The sequence below is a fragment of the Chiloscyllium punctatum genome, chromosome 23 (assembly GCF_047496795.1).
Source record: "Chiloscyllium punctatum isolate Juve2018m chromosome 23, sChiPun1.3, whole genome shotgun sequence".
In the NCBI taxonomy this organism is placed as follows: Eukaryota; Metazoa; Chordata; class Chondrichthyes; order Orectolobiformes; family Hemiscylliidae; genus Chiloscyllium; species Chiloscyllium punctatum.
In genome coordinates, this window is record NC_092761.1 from 64,330,483 (window position 1) to 64,351,538 (window position 21,056).

The window sequence follows — 21,056 nt, forward strand, 5'->3', positions numbered from 1 at the left end:
GTGCAACGCTATCTCTTGTGTCTTTAAGGCAGCTTTGCTTTCTATCCGTTTAGTAAAGCAAATACATCATAATCTCACTTGACAGCGTTTATTTCTGTATGCTAAATGATCATGGGAGTTTGTTTTTGGTTGTGCTTAGAATGTTTACAGAAATGGAAATGTGAATTAAAAACCCAAGACAACAGGTCATCATCGGCAAGAAAAAAAAAGAACTATGGATGTTAGAAATCAGAAACAAAACCAAAAATTGCTGGAAAATCTCAGCACGTCCAGCAGCATTTGTGGAGAGAAAGCAGAGTTATTGTTTCAGGTCTAGTGATGCTTCCTCACAACTGATGGTAGTTAGGTTTATTTTATGCAGAAGACAGGGCTAATGGCTAATAATTTACACACAGCCCATTGTTAACCACTAATTGTCACCATTAATAGTTACTCATTCTCCCAGGGTGATTGTTACCCACTCCTTTGTCTGTCCAATTATCTTCTCTCTCTTTGGGCTCTATCCCCATCTATCATTTACTCCTTACTCCCTTGCAACACCCTCTCTTCTGCATTAAAAAAAAAGAACACTTTCATAGCTACCATTAGTTCTGAGAAAGGGTCACTGTACCTGAAAAGTTAATTCTGATTCTCTCCACAAGTGTTACCAAACCTGCTGAGCTTTCCCAGCAATTTCTGTTTGTTTCATCATCTACAGACTCTTGCTAAAAATGCCCTGCAGCTCCCCTTGGAGGCTATTATGTCCATAATGCGTCACAGATCTATCTTTAGCATTCATATCAAATGGGAAGAAGAATTTCAGACGCTCCCTTATCATTTTCTTAATTTGCCCAAGTCCCAATTTAATGACTGGTAATTAGGCTACCAGAATGACACTTTCTCTACAGGGCAATGGAGGTAAGACCATCTAGGAGATGGATTAACAACTAAATGGTAATTTATGTCCCACACATACTTTGTGCAGGTGGACGATTGGGCTTTGAATAGATCAAAAGTCTAAGGTTAGTAGCTAAGAGCAGACCTGGATATATCTTAGGCTTGCCCTGCTCTGCTGTAACTGTCTCCCACTGTTGAATTAAGACTCATTTAGAAAACAGATTCTGTCTGGAGAGGCTGGACTGGTCAACCCGACATCTCAACTCCATCAGACATCACTCCAGGTTTCTTGTGCATGAGGGCAGTCCGGATGGTATCCCAGATTACATTTTTTAAGGTTAGGTCTTACTCATAATAATTGGTATTAATTACAAACAAATTTAATATTTTTTCCCATCTTACTTGCATTAAACTGTGCAGAATTTTGAAAGCGTCCCAGTAACGAAACCATGACAAACTATGGTCCATTTTTAAAAATAATCAATAAACTGCAGATTTTTCTAAGTGTTAAGTTGCCCTACCCATATCACTGCTTTAGTCATTGCTGTAAGTACCTAAAGTGTGTGGTTTTGTACACTGACCTAATTGCTTGGAGTTTGTTTAATACCTTTTTCTGAGTACCCATAAAGGTTTTCTTCAACATGTGCTGATGTAAATCCTCAAAGGTGATTTAAAAACTGTTCAACCATCAGACGTCCTCTGCACACTAATGAGTTCCAGGAGCAGGCTGCACAGATCAAATTCATAAATCATACTTTGCTAGGTAAGCACTTCAATGTAACAATGGTCATTAACCTATTGCACCTGTATTTCACAACTATCGGGGCATGTCAACATAGCATTTCATGCACCACACACTTTTTTTCATTGTTCGTTGATCTGTTTCAAAAAATAAGGATTTCACTCCCAAGTATCTGTGGATATAACCAGAGGAGGAGAAGGAATTAGTTCCCATCTTTTTAAACTCCTTCTTGTTCAGTCACAATTTTGTTTTAGCACACAGAATTAAAGCTTAGTTAATGAGATCAAAATGAAGGTGCTAATTTCAAGGTTTTCTTGAGTCAAAGGAAGAGGAATTTTACCACCTGAATACAAAATGCAACATTAAACACACACAGGCACTAAACAAGCAATTATTTTCACAAGCATGTATGAATTGTTTCCAGTACAAACAGAAGATAAGCAGATGTCATTTTAATTTTTTAGAGTCCTTAAGTTATAAAAGTGAAACCTGATTCCCCAATTGTTTAGCTATTATTTTGTTTCCAGGCTGTACTGATATTTGTAGAATCTTGGAGATCTTAATGAATGATTATTTTCAAAGCTGCTTTTCTACCGGGTGCTACTTTTGGCAAAGTTTAAGCCAGAGAAAGACAGAGACAGAGGCATAAAGAGAGAGAGAGAGATACAGACAGATAGAGAAACAGACATACACACAGAAGCAGGCACAGAGAGAGAGAAAAAAACAGGCAGACAGTTAGAAAGAGAGAGAAACAGATTGACAGACAAGGAGTGAGAGAGAGATGGCGAGACACAGAGAAGAAGAGAGAAAGCGGTCCATATTCTGTTGTACAAATCCATTTCTACTGAAACATACTTCATTTGTATATTCACAACTCTAAACTCCATTGTCCTTCCAAACTAAATGCTCATAGGCAACCTTTTATCTCCCAATGTGTGAAGTTTCCCTGGAGGTGTGAATTAAACAAGAGTTACGAGCATCTTCTCGCCAACTCTGTCATCTATTTTCTTTACTTTGATTGAAATGTTAATTTTAAGGCAGACAATTTAGTGCATTCCATATGGATTCTCTTGGCTCACCTCAATCTCTGGTCAGGTAATCAAAGTAGACAATTCACATCAATATTTGTCCTTTGTAAAAATCACTCAGTCTGTGAAGTTCTCAGGTACTAAAATCAGATGGCAGAATTGGAATATTAATAGTCCCTTTTTTATTATTACTGTAACACCATTTAGACAAATCCTGAGCACAAGTCTCAAAATGTGTTTTTTCTCCTGTCCAATCAGAACTAGCTCACACCAACACCCTTTCTGACGTTGACCTCAACATTAAATTGGTAGTTAACTGACATTAACTGTACCCATCATTGAAAGAAATTAATACTTTTTCTCTCCATTAAAATATTTTAAAAGCTTGCAATTAGGACTCAGGATGTTGTGAAGAGCCTTTCTACCTATTTACTTTTCTTCCAAGTCTTCCTTTATGTATAGTCGTCTGCATGTTCATCCCAAGATAAAGTTGCGTATGGCATGTAATTTCTTGTTGCTTTCATCTTTTGAGATCCCTATTATAATCTCCTTAAAGGGATTCCATATTGAGCAAAAGAGAAAAGCAACCTAGAGAGATTGTTAAGTTACTGCCTATGAGTAGCAAGCTCTTCAATTGTTGGGTCCAGGTTGTCTGGAGAAGTGGGTGTAGAAAATTATATGGGGAAAATGAGGACTGAAGATTATGTTTGCTTTTGGGTACCTAATGATTTCCCCACCCTTCCTGATATCTAGCAGAACTTCACATTATATCGAAATCTTCAATAATACTAGTCAGAGAGAACATAATCATCATGATAGTAATGTGAATAACACAACCACATGAAAACATTTGGAGACATTTACTTTCAGTTCTGAATGTGGTTACAAACAACATTAAAAATAAGAAACTCAGAAAACCTGTCATAATCAGCTGGTGGACAGTTTTAAACTTGATCATTATAGAATGGTTTGGCCCAGTAAATAAAGCCAATTGGATTGAGAAATCACAGAAAAGTTGGTCTATTTTATGAAATACTATGCATTTCATTCCAAAAAGAAAGAAGTTGCAACTTCACACTGAGTACAAAGTTTCTTTAAGCTTCCGTACCGTATGTGTCTTTCATATGTCATTGACAAAAATAATTTTGCTGTAAACTTGAAACATATCAAACTGTTGAATTAGAGACTTTTAAATTCAAAGTCCTCCTGGGATAAAAAAGAAGTATAATGGTGACAGTATTTCTAGTCTAAGATCAAGAATCGATTACTTGTCTTTAAGAATTGCACATAACTCCAGGAGGTGACAGAAGGGTTACAATGGTCACTTCACATTTCAAAGCCTCTTGTTCTCCTGGTTTGAACCCCAGCACCCAGTGACACATGAATCTGTCAGCAGCATGTTCAGCTCTTGTCAGATCTGAACTGCTGGGAAAAGAAACACTTTCATGGCAATAGAACATAGCATTTCAATTGAGAACTGGTGTCGGCAATTTCAACTTTTAACAGCAGGGCACCTTCTCAGCTTGACAATGAGCAGCTGTAAATCAGCCATCAGAGAAAAGCACGCTCTTACATCCTTCATCATTTCTCCTGGAATACGTGTTGCTAAGAATCAAATAGAAGGTTCCATTTTAAGAACATAAAAGCTGAATTATTATTATGTAGCGCAGTGGTGAGATGGCTGCGCAGAGGCACAAGGATCGAGAGATCAAGTCAAGCATGGGAGAGAGAGATCGAGCACTTGTAGGGAAAGCCAAACATGGAGGACTGCAGACATATAGCTCAAGAAGTTCTGTAATTTGGAACTTTTAACTTTATTTCTTATTTAAATATACTGACAAGAACTGTAATGTTTTACTTTTAACTTATTTCTTTGGTTATCTGCTCTTTACCTAAGATGTTTTACCTAGGTACCTTGTACTAAAGATGACTCCATGAGTAGTGACATTACAAACTTTTCACTGTATTCCTGCATCCCTGTACTTGAGTACACATCAAAATAATATCTAATACTAATTCTAAATTTTATAGCTCTGTGGTTAATTATTGATTGCCATTCAATTAATTTAAGTCATGCTCTGGAGAAATATTCATCTACTGATCACTGGTTTCCATTTTCATAGGAACACCCAACCCCTCAGACCTGTTCCTGACTTGATCCGAGCTGATGGCAATACTTGACCAGTCAGATCCCAGAATGAGACCTGACTTGTTAAACGAAATGTTTACAGTCCTTTTGTTAAGCCTGGAAGACAGTCACTGAATGTATTCAATAGAGACTGTGCATCTAGATTAGATTACAGTGTGGAAACAGGCCCTTCGGCCCAACAAGTCCACACTGACCCGCCGAAGCGCAACCCACCCATACCCCTACATTTACCCCTTACCCAACACTACGGGCAATTTAGCATGGCTAATTCACCTGACCCGCACATCTTTGGACTGTGGGAGGAAACCGGAGGAAACCCACACAGACACAGGGAGAACGTGCAAACTCCACACAGACAGTCGCCTGAGGCGGGAATTGAACCCGGGTCTCCGGCGCTGTGAGGCAGCAGTGCTAACCACTGTGCCGCCCAAAGAATACAAAAGTTGATGACACAAACAGAAAATATGATTGATATTACACTGTATATGAATGATTTGAAAGGGAGATATTATAGAAATAATCAATAACAATTTAACTCTTTCATTCCAACAATAACTTTTCAGACATCCAAACATCAATAAAAGGTCAGAGTTAAGAGTGTGGTGCAGGAAAAGCACAGCAGGTCAGGCAGCATCCGAAGAGCAGGTGAATCAAAGATTTGGGCCAGAGCTCTTCATTAGGATGAAGGGCTCTGGCCTGAACACCTAATGAAGGGCTCTGGGCCAAAACATCAATTCTCCTGCTCCTCGGATGTTGCCTGACCTGCTGTGCTTTTCCAGCACCACACTCTTGTCTCTGATCTCTATCATCTGCATACCTCATTTTCTCCCATCAATAAAAGGTCACCCCTATTTCCATGTTAAAAATCTTTGTTTAGTTTGCATGACTGTAACTGAGTTCTTTTCAGCAGGTTTCTGCATTCACCCTCTTTTTAGTTGATGTTTCTTCCTAAAATATTTAAACAAGCTGCTAACTCAGCTTACTCACAGCTGAATACAGGATTCTTAACTCATTTCCGAAGTAGCCTTGTAGGAGGTCTCCCTCTTTGACAATTACACATCCTTTTCTTTCTACTTTTCTTCTACACAACTCAAGACAGCTTAACAGCTGAGAGTGCTTGGACTCCTAATAATAATACCTTTGTTGTTCAGCATCTTCTCTCTGGATCTACCTGTTTCCGTCTAAAAGAAATTGTTTCTTTGGGAACGAACTTGTCTCTAGGCCCCCTTATCACAGTCTCTGTTTCTCAGATTTGAAAACTCAAGACACTGAATTCCTGAGCAAATATCTTCACTGTTCGGTCGCTGGTCATTTATTTTAAGCTATATCATTCCTAGTAAATGCTGTTCTTTTTAGCTCACTGGTCAAAATTAATTTCTGTCAATAAAGTCAAATATTCAAAAAAACTAAAAACTAAGCTAAAAACTGAAAACTAAAATCCATTTTAGTTCCACTTCAAGAAGCAAGGTTCCAAATAACAACAATATATTGTGAGATGTCATCACTTTCCATTATTCAATTAGACAGCATTTGATGAGCATTCAAGCTCCACATATTCGAAAAGCTCAACAAAAACCTATTCATTTCCATCCTAAGAGTTCAAATAGTTCATATTTGGAACACAGATAAAAACTGCCCATTTCGTTGTGGCAAAACTAACACCAAATTTAAACTAATCCTTTCTGCCTGCCCTTGATCCATATGCCTCCTTTCCTTGTATATTCATATGCTTATCTAAAAGTCCTTTAATCGTCCCATCACATCTGCTTCCGCCAGTACGTCTAACAGCGGATTTCAGACTTCCATCTCTCTTTCTGTAAAAGAGTTGCCCCTCACAACTCATTTGAACTTTCCTTCTATAATACATGCCCCTTAGTATTAGACATTACAACTCTGGGAGAAAGATTCTGACCATCAAGCCTATCTATGCATCTCATAATTTTATAGACTTCTGTCAAGTCAGCTCCTCAGTTTCCGCCACTCAAGAGAAAGCAACCCAAGTTTTTCTAGTCTCTCCTTACAGCTCATACTTGTGGCCTGCTGTGGGGAGGTTTCTGTTCTCCTTTGTAGGAAGAAATGCTCCCACAACATTTTTCCCCAGAATATTCTCCCAATATTTGTAGGATTCCATTCTTTTCTTCTTGACAACACTCCTTGAGGAGCTATTTTTTCCAAACTAAATCTTAGCTGTGAACTTTCTAAACACTTCAATCAAACCACTCCTTAACCTCAGACACTAGAAAGCAAAGTGATATTTATGTCATTTGTCCTCAGAATTTAACCTCCTAATTGTTCTATTCACTGCAAAACTAAAACCTGAAATGTGAATCCCAAAACTGAAAGGAATACCCCACATGTGGTCTATGAAACTGAACCATGTGTCCCTCTACTTTGCAATCCAACCCCTCTGAGATGTAAAGTTGTGCCTATTGATAAATAGAATGGAATGAAGACAGGTTCCTGGTCCCTACCCACTGAGAATTTCTCCAAGAGTATGTAGAGCTCAATGCAAACTCAGCGCCAGCAAAAGTCGTGAGATTATGAATCAGAATAATATTTTGGAAATCACAAGAAGACAGATTTAAGAGTCCTTTATAAGAGAATTGTAAATACAAGTGTGACCTTCAAGATTACAACAGCCTTATCAATTTGTTAACTATCTGAGATACAAAGAGAACATTGAAACAATGGAAATATTATTGATTATATTCAGATTTAGTGTGATAATGAAACCAAGCATAATTAAAAGTCAGAAGAATATCTCGAATGAGAAAGAAAATGTAACACAAAGTGAAAGAGAATCAATACAAATTAACAAGACAATGAGTTATTTAGGACATACATCTAGGAGAACTAACTCAAGGTGATGCAAAGAATTTAAAAACAATCAAATGTGTGAAGATTACAGTAAAGAGATGATATAATAAAATCATAAAATGAAGCAGCACTGAAGGAGACCACTCAGTCTGTTATAACTCTTCTGGTCTTTCGAAGAACTATCTAAGTATTGAAAACTGTACAGAACATAAAGCACAGGAGTGGACCACTGAATCCAACCTGTCCATGTATATTAATGCTCATCTAACACTGATCAGCACAACCCTTTATCCCCTTGTCACACAAACATGTCTGATACTATTCATCTCAGTCAGTCCATCAGATGTTGAGTTCCATATTCATGTCACTCTGAATAAAATTATTACCACTACACTGCTCTTTTCACATGTTTTCCCTTTCAAATATTTATCTAGTTCTGTTTAGAAATTTGTTATTTAATCTCTTCCATGTCTTTTTGATAAAACAACAGTATATAATACTGTAACTGGTTGTGTAAAGTTGCATATCTTCATGTTGTCTCTGGTTCTACAAATTGCTATCCTATTAGTCAAAAGAAACTACTTTTAAAAGGATGAATTAGACAGATGGATTTGCTGCGAGTATTTGAGAGCTTTGTATTGTAAGACGAGGTAAAAACAATGGCTGCAGATGCTGGAAACCAGATTCTGGATTAGTGGTGCTGGAAAAGCACAGCAGTTCAGGCAGTATCTGAGGAGCAGTAAAATTGACGTTTCGGGCAAAAGCCCTTCATCAGGAATACCGGCAGAGTGCCTGAAGGGTGGAGAGATAAATGAGAGGAGGGTGGGGATGGGGAGAAAGTAGCATAGAATACAATAGGTGAGTGGGGGAGGGGATGAAGGTGATAGGTCAGGGAGGAGGGTAGAGCGGATAGGTGGAAAAGAAGTCAGGCAGGTAGGACAAAGCATGGGGATAGTGCTGAGCTGAAAGTTTGGAACTGGGGTGAGGTGGGGGAAGGGGAAATGAGGGAACTGTTGAAGTCCACATTGATGCCCTGGGGTTGAAGTGTTCCGAGGCGGAAGATGAGGCATTCTTCCTCCAGGCGTCGGTGGTGAGAGAGCGGCGGTGGAGGCTCAGGACCTCCATGGACCTCTGCAGAGTTGGAGGGGGAGTTAAAATGTTGGGCCACAACATTTAAAAGCGCTTTAGGGAAAATCTGGGACACCCGCACCAATCAACCACACTGCCCTGTGGCCCAACATTTCAACTCCCCCTCCCACTCTGCCGAGGACATGGAGGTCCTGGGCCTCCTTCACTGCTGCTCTCTCACCACCAGATGCTTGGAGGAAGAACGTTTCATCTTCCGCCTCGGAAAACTTCAACCCCAGGGCATCAATGTGGACTTCAACAGTTTCCTCATTTCCCCTTCCCCCACCTCACCCCAGTTCCAAACTTTCAGCTCAGCACTATCCCCATGACTTGTCCTACCTGCCTATCTTCTTTTCCACCTATCCAGTCCACCCTCCTCCCTGACCTATCACCTTCATCCCCTCCCCCACTCACCTATTGTACTCTATGCTATTTTCTCCCCTCCCCCACCCTCCTCTCATTTATCTCTCCACCCTTCAGGCACTCTGCCGGTATTCTTGATGAAGGGCTTTTGCCCGAAACATCGATTTTACTGCTCCTCGGAGGCTGCCTGAACTGCTGTGCTTTTCCAGCACCACTAATCCAGAATATTGTAAGGCTAATCACATTCCTGCTATGCCTATGTCCGGTGACAACATCCCTTGAAAATCTCACTTACACCAGTTATCTCTCTGTAACGCTAATGAGTTTCTACTCATTACCATGATTGTGTCTCTTTGTGTAAATGGCTCATGTCTCCACTATGACTGTGCAGTTCTAAATTAAACTTACACTCAATAGCTTTTGTTTATCTCAGAATGCCTCAACCAAGGGCCATGTTACACTAAGCTCCTAATTTGCTAATATAACCATATCACATTCCTGATGACGGGCTTGTGCCCGAAGAATCAACTCTCGGATACTGCCTGACCTGCTGTGCTTTCCAGCTCTTCATGGTTCGACCAGTCTACCTGTTATCTTTCATATCTAAGCAGTTTCTGGACTGAATAGGGAGCCACAAGCAAGAATGAAGACATCCAGTCGTGGCCAGAATTGGGAGTCTGCTTTCAAAAGACAAGCGGACATGTTTTGATCTGATTACTGTCAGTCAGGTCAATTCTATTGATAATTGGATGCTCAGGATCCAGCTATGCTGATGACACTTGTTGTACCACACAAGCTCCATCCTGCACTCTGAATCAGATCCTTAACAAAACTATTACAAAGTTGACAGGCAATTGCAGCACATTGAAGACCAGAACCATATCCATTGCATTTTATCTCCACAATGGAAGTGCTAAAAAAGAATTGCGTATCAACATGAGAAGACAGAGACTGAAGAATGATCCCAACTCAGTATACTTGGGAGAGATACTAGATTGTACTTTGTGCTTCTGGGAGTATCAAAAGAAAATAGCAGCCAAAGTCAAAAGCAGAAAGTGACATAACCTGTATGCCTCGTTCTAAGTTTTTTTTCACCCGATAATTTGTATGTCCTTGCTTACCATGATAAGACTGTAAGACCATAAGATATAGGAGTAGAAACTAAGCCATTTAGCCAATTAAATCTGCTCCGCCATTCAATCATGACTAATGAGTTTCTCAACCCCATTCTCCAGCTGTCCCCCAGTAAGCCTTGATCCCCATAACGGCTTGATCCGCTTGACAATTTCGAACCTATCTATCTCCATCTTAAATATATTCAATGACCTGGCCTCTACAGCCTTCTGTGGCAGTGAATTCCATAGATTTACACTCACTGGCTGAAGAAGTTTCTTCTTATCTCTATTCTAAAAGGCCTTCCACTTTAAGGCTGTGCCCTCGGGTCCTAGTCTCTCCTACCAATGGAAGCATCTTCCCATCATCTATTCTCTCCGGGCCATTTAGTATTCTGTAAGTTTTAATTAGATCCCCCTCCTTCTTCTATACTCCATCAAGTATAGACCCAAAGTCCTCAAACACTCCTCATATGTTAAGCTTTGCATTCCTGGGACCATTCTCATGAACCTTTTCTGAACATGCTCCACGGCCAATATGACCTTCCAAAGATATAGGGCCCAAAACTACACACAATAGTCCAAATATGGTTTCGCCAGAGCTTAGTATAGCCTGAGAAGTACATCTCTGCCTTTATATTCAATTATATGTTCTGCCTATACTGCTCATAAACAAAGCTTTTCACTGTACTCAGGTACACGTGACAATAATTAAAATAAAATGAAATAACCTATGACCCAAATTTTCTGATTTTCCATGGAATATGACTGTCAGAGGCTTCCAGAACGCAGCACTTGTCATATTATACTCTGCACACACGCACACAACTCTAATTTCCTGTTCTCATATACATCAGTCTCCCTGCCCATCCCCTGATTCATGAAAATGCACAGGCTGGTTGAGACCATTCACTCTACAGCTCACTTACTCACTCTGTGCTTCCCTCTTCAGCATTATTCCATCCCATTGTCCCATAAGGAGCAATGTCCCTAAACAAATTCTACCACCAGACATTGTTTAGATCAAGGAATGGCAAACATAACAAGTCATTAACAAAAACAGAAATTGATGGAAAAACTCAGTAGGTCTGGCGGCATCTGTGGAGAGAAATCACCGTTAATGTTTTGTGTCCAGTGACCCTTCTTTAGAACAGGAAACTGTAAAAATGCTTCCCCTCGTGGAAGAAACTAGAACTGGCAACACATACAACTTTAAAATAAGGGACATTGTGTTAAAGATGCAGGGTGGAGAGGATTTTTTTGTTTCAGATGGTCATGAGTCTTTGGAACTCTTCCACAGAGAGTGGTGTATGTTCAGTCATTGAATATTTTTAATACAGCAGTAGCAGGATTCTTGACTAATAAAGGATTAAATGGTTATCAGGGGTAGGCAGATAGATGGATTTGAAGCCATAATCAGATCAGTCATGGTCTTATTGAATAGTGGAGCAAGGAGCATTTAATGACCTGCTCCTGCTCCTAATTTACATGTTTGCATGTATTAAATTCAACAAATAAGGAGTCAAACCTTCTCTCTGGGGATTCACATTTGCTAAATTAATAAAGTAATGTATAAACTCAAAATTGAAATTCAATGATGCTAATGAGCTAGTGCAGGGAAAGTAGTAGAAACTGGTCAAACCTGCTCAGCATCCTTAAAAGTGGAAATTGGGTATTCAGTTTGCGTTTAAGTCTCTCGGCTTGTTTTTCACTCTTTTCCTAAAAAATAATTTGATAAGTTTACGCAGTAAGTCCACGCTACTCTGAAGAGTAACAAATAGTTTTTAGAGTTAGGGATGGCAAGTCAGAAGGGACAAAAGGAACGTACTTCCTGTGATACATGAGAAGTCATAGATATATCATGTGACCCAGGCAAACATTCTGCAGGAAGTGTCATCAGCTGCACAAGTTTGAACTCCAGCTTTTGGGTTGGAACTTGTGTCGTGGCTGGATTCAGGAGGGTAGAAGACTATTTGGAAAGCATATAGAGAGGGCATGTGGTCTTGGAGCAGATTAGAAGCATACCAACAGCGAGACAATGGAGGACTACCAGGCAGTCTAAGAAAAACAAGAATGCAGGAGGCCCCTGAGTTTATCATGCTTGTTAATCAGTTTCCATTTTGGAAAATGGTGTGGGTGATGGCTCCTCAGGGGAGTGCAGCCAGTGCTAATCCCATGGCATGACGGGTGAATCAGCTGGACAGGAGAGGAGGAGAAAGAGTAGAAGAAGACAAGTTATAGGGGACTCCATAGACAGGGATGAAACAGACAGGAGCTTTCCTTTGATTGGGGAGTCTTGAAACACAGATGCATAGAGTCGGCACAGAAATAAAATAGTCCTTCAGCCTTGGAGTGTGCGCTGGTCAAAAACAACCAGTGGAATAAATCAAAAATAAGGAGGATGCCACTTATGAGGGGAATTGTTTTTACTTAGAACCTTCAAAATTCTCTATTACAGTGGACTGGTGAACTTATCTTTTGAGTAAGTTTAAGACAGAGAATGATAGACTTCTGATTATCAATGGCTACAGGGTTATGAAAGTGGTAAATGTAAAAGTGGTGTTCAATCACCCATTATCATCTTGAGTGATGAGGCAGGCTTGATAGTTTAAGTGACTTATTCCTGTTCCTATGTTCCTGATTAGTGTTGGTGCTTCCACCTCACAAACAAATCATCCACAAATCAGTCTGACAGTAAGTCAAGCCAAAGTGTACATCTTAGGGGTTTTTAAATTAGCAGAGTTGGAGTTAACACTAGTAATATTTGTTCACCAATATAGGCCCATTGCTATATATATTCCAGAAATATAATGGTTAAGAGTAACTCTAAGTGTTTTTGGACATTTATGGAAAAAAAACTATTGCATGAAAGACCTGGAAAGCTACAAAACCTAGCTCTTCAATTGCTAACGGATAGCTTGAGAGTTCATTTCAATCATTTTATTTTTGTAAATGATGTAATTATGCAGAAAAATGTTGTAAAACGCATCTGGTGATAAGTAAACAAAACTGAAAATGAGCATTATGAGGTTAGTCAGTGAGGCCTATCTATGGCTTTCCGTACATACATTCACATTTAAAAGAAGAAAAATTGAGGTTTAATAAAATTAATATCATACTGGACAATTCAACTATTAAAAGACAAACTGTAGCATCTCAATACTGACTCAGTTCAAGTACCTGCAAGAATCTGTATACATTTACATTATAATAAATCTGTTGGCCAGAGCTTGTAAAATAACTTGAGGAAACTAAAATTTAAAAATAATTATAAATTGCCCTATAACTTCTCACTTCATTGCACAATGTTTTTTCCCGTTTTATAGAATAACATTTCCACAGCTTCATTGGTTATACAATTAGCTGAGTTTTTAAAATACTGAGGAAACTACATTCATTTATTCTTACGGGAACTAAAATTGGCAACTTTCACAAAACACTTCTACAATTGAAATGTCAATTTGTATAATTAAACCTTGTGTAATAGCACGCTCCAATAAAGCATTATTGGCATTCTTTAAAGTGAATCATTTAGATTCACAGTCATATAGAATGGGAACAGACCCTTCAATCCAACTCATCCATGCCGACCAGATATCCTAATCTGACCTCATCCCATTTGCCACACTTGGCCTATATCCCTCTAAACCCTTCTTATTCATATACTCATCCAGATTACTTTTAAATGTAATTGTACCACCACTTCCTCCGGCTGCTTGTTCAGTAAACGCACCACCCTCTGTATGAAAAAGTTACCCATTAGTTTCCTTTTATACATTTCCCATCTCACCTTAACCCTCCGCCCTCTAGTTTTGTCCTACCCTACCCTGGGAAAAACAACCTTGTCTATTTACTCTATCTTGGCCCCTCATGGGTTTTGATAACTTCTATAAGGTCATACGACACTCCAGGCCTACTCAGCCTGTCCCTGTAGTTCAAACTTTTCATCCTGGCAACATGAATTCTTGTAAATCTTTTCTGAACCCTTCCAAGTTTAACAATGTCTTTCATATAGCTGGAAGACCAGAATTGAATGCAGTAGTCTAAAAGTGACCTTACCAATGTCCGGTACAGCTGCAATGTGATGTCCCAACCCCTATACTCAATGCACTGACCAATGAAGACAAGCATGCCACACACCTTCTTCTTCACCGTGTCTACTCCACTTTCAAGTAACTATGTACCTGCACCCTGAAAGTCTGTTTATTTGCCAACACTTCCTAGGGCACTACCATTAATTTGTACAAGTTGGCTTGCCTTATTCAAATGCAATACATCACATTCATCTAAATTAAACTCCATCTGTCACTCCTCCTTGCATTCGCTCATTTGATCAAGGTTCCATGTACACCTCCAATTTTGGTGTCATCTGCAAAGTTACTAATGTTACCTCCTTTGTTTACATCCAAATATATAAAGGACAAAGAGCAGTGGACCCAGGACTGACCCTTGCAGCACAACACTGGTCACAGGCCTCCATTTTGAAAAACACCCCTTTACCACTACCCTCTGTCTCCTACCTTCAAGAACATTTTGTATCCAATTGGACCTGGAACCCATGCGATCTAACTTTGTTAACCAATCTACAACACGGAGCTTTGTTGAATGCCTTGCTGAAGTCCATATCGACAACTTCTACTGCTCTGTCTTCATCATTCTTTTTGTTATCTCCTCAAACAATTCAATCAAGTTAGTGAGGCATGATTTAATTTGATTTGATTTGTATTTATTGTCATGTGTATTTTATTGCAAAGTGTTGCATTGAAATATGATTATTTATTGAATTGGATGCATTGATATCTATGCTGTTCTGGAGATGAGTTTTGACATGACTGAGAGGATACAAAACTCTGAAACTGGATATCCTTATCTCCCTATTCTTCAAAATCACTCTACTGCCTATAAGGCTCAAGTCAGCACTAGGATAGAATATTCTGTACTTGAATGGATAGAGTTGCACCAATTTACATGAAACTCAACACCATTCGCAACAAAGTAGTTCCTATGATTGGCAGCCCATCTGTTACCCTAAACATTCACATTATCCTCAGGTTGCAGTGCCCATGGAAGAGATGATAGGAGCTCACCAAATCTTCTCCATCAATAATATCAACACCTTGATGTTTTACATCTAGGATGGCAATGGCGGCATGTGTTTGGGAATACCATCACTTCAGAGATCTCTTGTGAGCCACAAAACATTCTTAGTAAACATATATGACCTTTCCATCATCAATGTGAGGTGAGAATCCAAGAGTACTCAACTTAATAACCCTGTAAAAGCACTATCACTGCATGAACTGCAAAATTTGAAGATGGCAGCTTACAACGACTGGATGGACAATGAGTGCTTGCTCATGCTCAAGTACCTAAAATAATTTAAATTGAGAAACTAGAGAGAAATTCATGAATAGGAGAATTTAATTGATTCACATTGCCATCTATAAGGAGCACAAGTTTAGAACTCAAGCATAGGCACATCTGCTTATCCTGCTCACCAAAGCTCAGGTAATAGTTAATAATTCATCTTTGAATCAGACTTCGAATCTCATTCCAATTCGTAAGAGGATTGTCTCTGCTACGCAATGCGAGCATCGTTTATGATTTACAATGCAGATTCCGGGTAATCCAAGATGGAGGACGGGAAGAATTTCTGGCTGTAAGAGCTGCTCCTTTTTTTGAGGTATTTTAGGTGCTGGAGGTGATTTCCTTGAATTCCAGGAGCAGCAATTACTGTTTTATATGCTGTTGCATTATTTTGGAACTTTGGAAAAAAAAAGTCAAAACAACAGCAGTTTTAAAAGGGAGAAGAACAGACAAAGGAAGCACATGGTGAGGACAGTGCAGGAGAGAGAGAGAGAGAGAGAGAGAGAGAGAGAGAGAGAAAGCGAACCTGCACAGTTACCGCCTTTGCTGTTATTGAATTCATATGTGGCTGGACATCGGAGTGAAAACAGTCTTTGGGAGACTGATATAAATGTTGGTTCACAGTTATTTACTTTTAAGTCAACTAAACTGCTGACACAAAAATGCACTTTTCATATGTTCATAGAGTCTTTTAAAGAACAGGAAGTGACTTTGAAAATTAAAAATTGACAGATCAATGTTCACAATTTTCAAAATAAACCACAAAGTATGTAAATTAATACTTGGTGTGTTTGACAGGCAAAATACTCTAAATTCATCTGGATTTGCCTCAGGTTTAAACCTGTCAGTAATTGGAATATTCTATCCATACCTGGTTAAAACAATTGTTAACTTCATCAATTTATCTCTCACAAAAAAAACTAATTGTGTTCTTTGTCTAGTTGTTCTCTCCAAGTGCATTAGTATTGTCAATCTTTGGTTAGTTTCAATGAGATATTAGCCCAAAATCTGTTGAAATAAAGGGTGAATTTAATGAACATTATATCATTTACTTGTAAATCATCCAGCTATTTCTCCACAAAGTGATAGACCTCAGTCAAACTTTTCATGAGTTGAAATAAATTGCTGCTTTTGTGCATTAATTATGCATGAAACTCACCACAAAGTTCCCAGAGGATGATGGGAAACATTATAAAAGCTGAGGTGATGGTCTACAGATATTGTCACTTGATGAGTAATTCCCATCATGCCAAAGAGTGGAATCTGAGGGGGCTTCTGTGATTCAGTAACCTTTGACCCTAGCAGACCTGTGTTCAAGATACCCGTTTCAGATATCTGTCTAAGCAGGTTGAGAAGCAATATGTAAATAACTCTGAACTCAGTTTTCAATCCTGTGCCAGCTCATTCAGCAAAAGCTGCTTACTCCATTGCTGTACTGTCTTTCCCCTTAGCTCAGCTGTTGCTGTTACTATCAGTTTATAGGAAGACAGAAAGAGTTTATAGAATCCCTATAGTGTGGAAACAGGCCCTTAAGCACAACAATCCACACCAACCGTCTGAAGAGTAACCCACCAAAACCCATTTCCCTAACTAATGTACCTGACCTATACATCCCTGAACATGATAGACAATTTAGCAAGGCCAATTCACCTAACCTACATACCTTTGGACTTTGGGAGGAAGCCAGAGCACCAAGAGGAAGCCCATAAAACTACAGAGAGAATGTGCAAACTCCACACAGACAGTCACCTGAGACTGGAATCGAACCCAGGCCTCTGGCGCTGTGAGGCAGCAGTGCTAACCACTGAATTATTCATGTAATAGCTGGAGATTAGATGCTCTCCTAGCCATCATCCCACCTCTCACTTTTTCTGTCCTTGAGCTTATTCCTAACTCTTGTGCCCATATCCCAATTCACCCCAATCCCATTTACAGGCATCAACACAACACTAGCTTTTAATCTCTCCAATGTCTTGGCACTTATGCAGTTTCAATTTTAATTGTTCTGACATTGGTGGCTATATCTAGTTGCCTAGGCCCTAATATTCCGAAACACCTCCCTTAACTTCTCCTTCTGATCCTTGAAGATGTACCTTAAAATCTCTCTTTTTGATAAAGATCTGGGTTGTCTAATTTTTTCTCACATGACTCAGTATCGAATTTTGTTTGAGAATTGTTCCAACATGGAATGCTTTACCAGACTGAAGGTGCCATTGAAATGTATGTTGTTTTGTATCTCTTAATACTTGACTCTGTTGGATGATTTGTAAATTAATAAGGATGCATAACCTTTATTGTGGCTCAGTTGTTAGCACTGCTGCCTCACAGCACCAGGGTCCCAGGTTTGATTCCAGCCTTGGGCGACTGTCTGTGTGGAGTTTGCATATCCTCCCCATGTCTGTGTGGGTTTCCTCTGGGTAGTCTGGTTTCTTCCTACAGTCCAAAGGTGTGCAGGTCAGGTGAATTGGCTAAATTGCCCATAGTGTTAGATGCATTAGTCAGAGGGAAATGGGTCTGGGTGGGTTACTTTTCGGAAGGTAAGTGTGGACTGGTTGGGCCGATGGGCTTGTTTCCACCCTGTATGGAACCTAATCTAATTAAATTAACATATCTTTGTATTTCCAAGCATACCAAAGGAAATTCTGCATACACGTTTCATTATGCTGAAGCAAATGTCGACAAAAGTATGATCTTGCGATGAACTTATAAAAAAAGGTCAGCTCAGAAAGGTAATGTTCTTCTGAACACATTAGCTGGAGGATTTATAGTCAAACCTTGGATGATAGGATGTGACAACATTTACAACTGTTGCCCTTGATAAGACATAAAGGGACTGCAGTCCAATTAAATGTGCTGCATCTGGAACAGTCTAATATTTGTACATAAGGTGATAATGGAGTGCTTGGTTGGATGAGAATTGAAATCTTGATTTCTTTTGCTCAAATAAATTGAATCCTTGATAGGTTATGATGTGATATTAAAATGACAGTTCAGCGGATTATTTTGCTTTGATTACCAATGTCATATTAACAGAACTGAAATGACATTAGTGGGTGGTGTGATCTTTGCTGCACATATCACTGTGGATGTGCACAGCATTCAAGGCTTTTAAGCTTTGTCAATTTGACAGAAGGAAGATAGGTCTCTATGTTGTGGGCAGGCAGATGCTTAGTCAGTGTGGCATCTCTAATCTAGATAGCTTTCATCTGACAGTGAAGCAATCACCTTTGAGTCATTCAAAGATTAAACAGTAGGTAATTTGTTCATAGTGTTTTCAGGCAACCACTTTTATCTTTAGGTATTGAAGTCTTCTAACATATCAAAACTTTAAATGCACAAAAAAGCAGTCATTTCTTTACTCTTGCATGTTGCTGATACCAGTCTGCACACTGACATGTGGAATTAATGGGCCAGAAATATCTGTTAATGAGGGATCAGGGTATTACAGTGACATTGATGTTGACATTGCAACTCAGATCCAGCACACAAGGATTGATTCTGAAAGTCTTCTGACTGATACACGTAAGGAGTAATTACTACATTTGACAAGTTTGGATTGTTTCAACACAATCCTCAGAGGGTCAAGGGTCCAGAGAAGAAAAATCCACTCAAGCTAATATAATTTCAGTCAGACAGCCCTCAGATATACTGGCGCAGAAAACGGACTGGTGTGGAGTTATTTGGGAACCACGCAAATTGAAGCAAAATGGACGGAGGACCTCTGAGCTGCAGCTCAACTGAGGGCAAGTGATATTGATGCTCATACTCCAATAGCAAAATACTCAATTGCATCACTTTTCATTACCAGAAAAAAATTCAAATAAAAATTAAACTGGTGTGTTGCACAAAAGGGGTTTAAAAATTCTTAACATTGAAGTAGATATCCTACTCACACCCACCCCTACCCTATCCCTGTCACCCTACATTTCCCATGGCTTATCCACCTAGCCTGTAAACAATGAGCAATTTATCATGGCCAATCCACCTATTGTGCACATCTTTTGACAGTGGGAGGAAATTGGAGCACCAGAAGGAAACTCAAACGGACTTGACGAAAATGTGCAAACGCCACGCAGACATTCACCCGAGGGTGGAATCAAACCCTCATCCTGTGAGGCAGTAGTGCTAACCATTGAGCTACTGTGTTATTGGTGGGAGGTCTGCTTCAGAAGGTAAAGATTAATACTTTTTTCCTTTGAGTCATTCTGTACTTTAAACTCAATGGGTCCAACTTCAAAGATGTGCATCAATACCTAACCTAACTTTGAGAGGAATAAGATAACTAAATCCAACAATTCAATGTGCGCTGATGGTGACATCTCTTTTGGTTCATGCAGCTCCATTAAGATCTTGAATGAGTATCTGAAACGGAAGAGGTAATTTCATTGTGACACGAACTCACCAAAATCCATATCATAGTTTAGCAAAAAGTATAGGTGGAACATAAGCTTCCTCTTGCACTTGTTGGCAGAATCAATTCACTTGCATCATCGTTATAAAAATTGGATCAGGTTTTGTTTGTGATGATAAGGTATATGTATTATTTAGATTGGAATATCATCATGTACTGTCTGTCCTAGTCTGCCATAGTCACGTGGCCTTTACCAGGAGGCACCTACCTGTGTGGGAGGTATTTTAAGCTTCACTTCAATGAAGTCCTCATGTTAAACCTACTGCTGTGTTGTTCACTCGAAACAAGATGTTCAAAGAGATGAGCATCCATAGCGGTTATAAAAAGTCCAGTTGTACATCTGTGAGCGACTTGCTGGAAAAGAAAAATAAAACAAGATCACATTGTCTGAGAAAATTTGGCTATGTCTTTTCGAGTTCAAATGACTGGAGACATGAGATAAAATTGAAAGTTCTTCCAAGAACAATGGCAAACAAGAACAATATGTCAGTGCACTTTTATTACTTTTGGGAAGACTATTGAAAATATATTCCACCCTGAATCTCTTTGAAGAGTAAAAAAAACACAGACAGCAGTAATTTTAAAAAGTTTGAAGGCATGCTTTAATCCTCAAGAGAACATTGCATGTGAGCAGCATGTATTCAATACTAGTGAAATAGTGTCCATCAATCAATATGTAATGTCATTAACATAGTCGCAGAAAACCGAATTCTCAGAGGTAAAGGATGAATTAATGAAAGACATGATTGTACCAGGACTAAGGGACCCAAAACTGAAAACATTCATGTCGAGAAGACAAAATTTCACTCAACAGCGCATTTGATCTGTGCAGAAGCACCAAGTGTGTGAATTAACTGTTAAAGCATATTCATAACGGAATAGTCAAGGTCTTGCTTTATGCTGTTAAGGCACACAGAGCAGAACAATCCTCAACAAAGACCAAGAGCAAACGCTGTGGAAGATATCATGGAAATGAAGAGAAAGCACATCCATTTTGGGGAAAGAAATGTTCTCAGTGCAGGAAGCTGTACTGTCCAGAAGTGTATGGCAAAAAGAATCAAAA